Source organism: Equus asinus, chromosome 25 (genome assembly GCF_041296235.1).
Source record: "Equus asinus isolate D_3611 breed Donkey chromosome 25, EquAss-T2T_v2, whole genome shotgun sequence".
NCBI lineage: Eukaryota > Metazoa > Chordata > Mammalia > Perissodactyla > Equidae > Equus > Equus asinus.
Window position 1 is genome coordinate 29,132,535 of NC_091814.1, and position 5,474 is coordinate 29,138,008.

Below are 5,474 nucleotides of genomic sequence, written 5' to 3' on the forward strand. Positions count from 1 at the left end.
AAATCTATAAAATGTGACAAAACCAAAGTTACGTCAAGAAAAAATGAAAAATAAGAAATAATAAGAAAAGGACGGATTAACTTGCCTTTTTATTTCTGCAGCTGGCCAGGACACAGTCAGTAGCTGTGACATCAGCTGTTTCCTGTGGAGACTTTGGTAGTGTTGAGGGCTTGGAGCTAACATGGAGTCCAAGCATTGGTTCTGAGAGGCTGCAATCTGGCTGAGGTTCAGGGTCGTGGGTCAGGACAGGTCATCCAGCTGTCGGAAAAAGCAGAAGGCGGTCCAGGAAAACCACTGAGGTCATCTCTGGGTAGCACTGGCCACTTCCTCCAAGGAATCCACCACCACTACACTTCTCATGACTTCCTGGTGCTAGACCGAGAGCTCCAGGAAGTTGGGATAATTTTGATTCATCTCTGCGTTCATGACCCCTAGCACCGAGTCAAGCACTCGAGGAGGCTCTCAGCAACATTTGTGCAATGGATTCAACAAAAGCGGCTGCAAGTCATCAATCATCTCAACAACACTCCTGTCCCCGATGTCCTGTCAGGGATGCTCTGCTTTCTCCCAAGATGTAGCAAATCACCTTGCTTAGGATGGGGTCTGCCCTACACTCTCCATGTCTGAGGACACTCACCTGTGGTGAGCTCTGATGAAGAACGGATTGTCCTGAGGGATTCCTGACAATGGTTCACTCTGTCATTAGGAAGAGATGGCCTTGGCCTACCCTCCCATCATCTGGGCTGCCGCAACTCCCCAGTTGAGGAGACCTAGCATTTTGTTGAAACCATCTGTTTGTGTTCTTCCTCTCACTGCTTTGATTTCCTTAGGGAAATATTACCAATAGGCGAACTCCCAGTCCTTATCACAGCATAAGGAAAATGAGGCACTCAACAAATATTTAAGAGATATTGTGGCTAAAGCTTTATTCAACTATAAATGCAAAAGAATATTACTATCACTGCTTCAGATGCAAGGGTCCCATTATCCTGGCCCCTCCTGACTCGAGGGCACAACTGCTTAAGGTAAGAATGAACATCTCCAACCCTTCTCCAAACACCATTTATCCCTCTAAGCCCACATTTACTTGGAGGGCGTCCACTGTGAGGGCAGCACTGAGGTCAGGGCCGGGGGGTCTGGCGAAGAGACTCGGGGGTGCCACCCTCCTCCTCTTGGAATTGGTGCTCCCCAGCAGGAGAAACCAAACCTGATCCATCCTTGGGTGTCCCTGGCTGTTGCACAGGTTCCCTGTGGAGTAAGTTACTCTCTCAGTCCTCACTGCTCAGCTTAGGTTGCTCCTTGAGGAGTGGAGGATGCTGTACTCATTCCTCAGTGTCCCTTGATTTCTCTGAACTCAACTTGTCCTTATTCTCACCTCCTTTGCCAACCACCTCCTCCACCAGCACCTTAATCTTCTTGGGGCTATCATCATCCTCCAAGCCTGCTGACTTTCTTTCTTCCATCTGCTCCCTCAATTCTGTGTTTTCAAGATGTGGTCTCAGCTCAGGCTCCTACAGGAGACACACAGAGAAGGGACCAAGGCCAGGTCTCACCCGCAGTTCCCAGGGCACATTCCACACGCATCGCAGTCTCCCATGCACTCAGAGAAAACTGAACAGGAAGGGACATTGGAGAATTTGACTAACAACCTTATCTTCCCGATGGGGAAAGTGAGGCCCGGAGGGAATAGGGGATTTTCCCACACTCCCTCAATGCTTGACAACAGCAGAGCCCCCACGTAAGCCTTGGCCACAAGCTTCCCGTCCAGAGTGCCTGCCACACCCTCCAGGAACCCACGGCTGAATTTCAGGAGCCAATGGATCAAACATGAGGATTTCCACTCTTCAAACAAAAATGGCTGAAGAACCTTTCCAGGGACAAATCTTTTACCACAGTTCTTTAGTCCTATTATTAACATTCAGTCAGTTTTCACACCTGGCTGACACCATGGGACCAAGGAACACAGAAATATTAAATAAAATTTATCACAGCCAAAATTAAAATCTATTGATATGATTATCTGTAAAATGTCTGGCTCTCGTGCCGGAAGCTCATCTTCCAGAGAGCGGGCACTCTGTCCACCCGTTCGCCCCATCTCCCCAGTGCCTCCACAAGGGCCTGACAGAGAAGCCATTCAGTAAATATTTATCAAATGGGTAAATAACAGTTTCCAAGAATAACTAACCCTCCCTGATGCCTTCTACTCCAATCACATTTCCACTCAAATCCTATTCCAGGTGTGAGCGGAAGCAATAAAGGCACAGCCTGAGGAAAGGCAGCGGAAGATTCAAACACCAGCTCCACCGTGGACCACACATGCTTCAGTGGATGATTTCATTGCCTGCTTTGAGCACGTCTATCCCCTGTACAATAGAGAAGAATGTATAATGTAAAGTACAGAAGCTGCATTGACCACTACAGTTTTGGATGATTGAACGTGATATCAAGCAGCAGACAGGGCTCTAACCCCTGGGCGCCAGCTGCAGAGCTAAAGAACCCCTACGTCAGAGTCAACGCGGTGCTTGTTCAAAACTTATGGGGACAAGGCCCAAGAAACTGCATTTCAGACAAAAATTCCAAGGAGATTCTCATACAAGGAAAAAGCCTCACCATTTAAAAATTTTAAAAAGCCTAGGATGGAGACTCTGAGACTCCCATTGGTAAGAAGAATGACTCAGCTTTGAGCACAGCAAGTCCCTTGTCCAAGGTCACCTTTCAATGGGAAACGTCCCCGTGTCCAGGAAGAGTTCCTAAGTGATGTGGGACGCAAAGAGGACTCTGCTTCCCAGTCTGGACTTTTAGCGTCTCCCTTGTCCTTTGATTTTCTCCTCTGCTCTGATCACTGGGGGATGTCAGCCCTCATAGGGGTCATTTCTTGATGAAGACCTCTGTTATTTTAGCCTCCTCTTGGAGAAACATATGGCAGAGGTCAATTCTGGGGCTCCACAGAGCTAGGCTTTCTCCTAAGCCACCTTGGTAAGCTGAAAGATGCCGTGACTGCTAGAAATCATATTAATAAAGAGGGACAGGGATAAACAGCGGATCATGAGGGCAGCCTCTCAGGTGACATAGAACCACAACATGATCAATATCAGACCTACTCAGGTGGGGAGGACATACCGACCAATTCTGTCAGCAGAGAGCACAGCCACATCATTCTAGAATGCTGATCCACAGAACTGTGAGACTACAAATGTGTGATGTTTCACACCACTCTTTCTGTAATCTGTTAATATGCATCAATAAGGAACTAATTCAGATACTTACCTCTACTCTCCTGACTTTTCAATTTTCAGAAACATGTATGCTAATCCCTATAAAGCAAAAAAATCAAAGACCACAGTAGAAATGGTGTGCTCACTTCAGGTGACTATTCCCAAGCCCTTGTAATGGGAACACACTGTGAAGGGTATTTCAGGCACTGGACGAACGTCTCTTTCACGTTACCAAGCAGACCTCTAAAAGAATAAAGAGGATACAACACTTAACTCCACGTAACATTGTCTACGAATCCATCAGCTGTCTCTGTTTCCTACCGCAGATTATTTTTAGCTCCTTGTTCTCCTGAACTCACCAGACAAGGTGTTCTAGCAAATGCCAGTTACCAGCATGGGCGAACCAATTCAAGGAGAGCAAGAGAGCCGCCGCTAGAGTAAGTTCCCCAGACAAAGTCCTTCGAATGCAACCTCCCCACTTATTTGGACTGGGAATACAGAAAAGATCTATCTTTTAAAGTCTCATTCTAATGAAAAATCAAACGTCTCTGTTTACCAATTTGTATTTTTCTCAAGCCCCATCGTGGAAACCTCACTTTTCAGAATGACTGAGTTCCCAATTGCTCGAGCCTGGCCTCTCTGTCAAGGGAAGTTAGGTAAGCCCAACCTCAAACCTCTCCTGTGAACCAGCCCCTCACCCTCAAAATCCAGAACAGCGTGTGAACCCACAGGCAGTAGCATCCAACAAGTAAGAGGGATATGTTTGCACTGCTCTTGGCCCAGATCATCTGAGAGAACACAGCAGTCAGAAAACAGAAGAGCATAGAGAAAAATCATATTGATTTCAGCTTTTCCAGGATGTCAGATAAGTTATGCCAATGAGAGTACTTACTGGGTAAATCTCTAAATAAGGGGTTAATTGTTGGCAAAAATAAGTGATAGGTGTTGGCAAAAATAAATGCTATCCAGTGTTGGCAAGAGGGTGGAGACAAGAATATTCTCCTAAATGATTCGGAATACGAATTGGTAAAGCTTCGCTGCAAGGTCATAGGGCAGGAATAAACAAAAATTAGGTATGTACAAACATATTTCTAAACTGAGCAATTCTCTTTCCAGGAGTATATACTAGAGAAACACTTACACAGGCGGTGATGGAGATGTATAAATACAGATCTACACAGGTCCACTGCAGCACTGTTTGTAAAAATAGACACTGGAACCAATTTCATGTTCCTCAGTTGGAGAACCTTGACTCGTGACGCTCCATCCGCACCCTGAAAGGGCCCGCAGCTGTTCAAAAGAACAAGGCAGATCAAAGAAATGCTGATAGGGAGGGAAGGTAAGAGCGACTATGTGCTGAGTACTCACTATGTGCCAGGCTCTGGGCTCCACGCTTCACCCGCACGTCTCCTGTAAACCTGGGACAAACCATGCAGGAAGAACTCCGATCCGACACATGTTCAAAGGAGAAATTGAGCCACAGACAAGTCAAGAAACTTCGTCAAAGTCACACTGTTACCCAGCCAGGTTTGCCCCTACAGCTTGTGAGACTGGAGTGTTCTGCCTTCTTCTCTATTTTAGGGATTTCCAGTGAGATAGAAAATACCAGCTTCTGCTGCTCAGCTGCACTGCTCTGACACACAGCCTGACTGTTTAGTTCTCCTGTCGGAAATCACCTCAGACGTAGAACATCAGCCTCACACAAGATTACTCCGAAATCTAGATAAAAATGAGACAAAACAATGCTACCTCATAATTCTGGCCAGGCACAGACAAAGGCAAGGTCACTGTGCAATCTACAAAATCCCAAATATCCTCCTCTTTCCATAGGAAATGACTGTTACCTCTTTACTCCAATCATAGAACTGCCCGTGCGGACCACACTATTCACTAGGGGGCACACTCTGCTTCCTCCCATCCTCTCCAAATCACCCAACCGAAGCCCAAGTCCTTTCATAGGTTAGACCACGGGGTGTGTTTTTTCTGGCTGCAAGGAATAAAAAATGCAACTTGTCCAATAAGACGTGTGTTCCCGATGATTTAACTTAAGGGTATTGACATCAGGTTTCCAGAAACGAGCAGCTGTAAAAACCCAGCCTCGGGAAGAAAGATTATTCAGTCTGTAAGAAACGTAGGCTCTGGAACTCCAAAACTTGCTTTTACCCCTAAAACAAAATTCTTTCTACCAAAACCCTTCAGTAACTAACATGAACCTTGCAAGTTCAAGCAGGATTTTTCCACGTCTGATTTAAAGTACGG

The 5,474-nt window shown here is 46.1% G+C and overlaps 1 long non-coding RNA gene across 1 annotated transcript; it reads right to left on the reverse strand.

Annotated features, from left to right (window-relative positions):
• Positions 1-913: 913 nt before the first annotated feature.
• LOC123280858 (uncharacterized) lies at positions 914-4,934 on the reverse strand. The gene is made up of 5 exons (XR_011498161.1): positions 4,584-4,934; positions 4,357-4,505; positions 3,362-3,458; positions 2,186-2,363; positions 914-1,511 (listed from the first exon to the last, which is right to left on the reverse strand). It is a non-coding gene; the product is annotated as an uncharacterized lncRNA (long non-coding RNA).
• Positions 4,935-5,474: the final 540 nt, after the last annotated feature.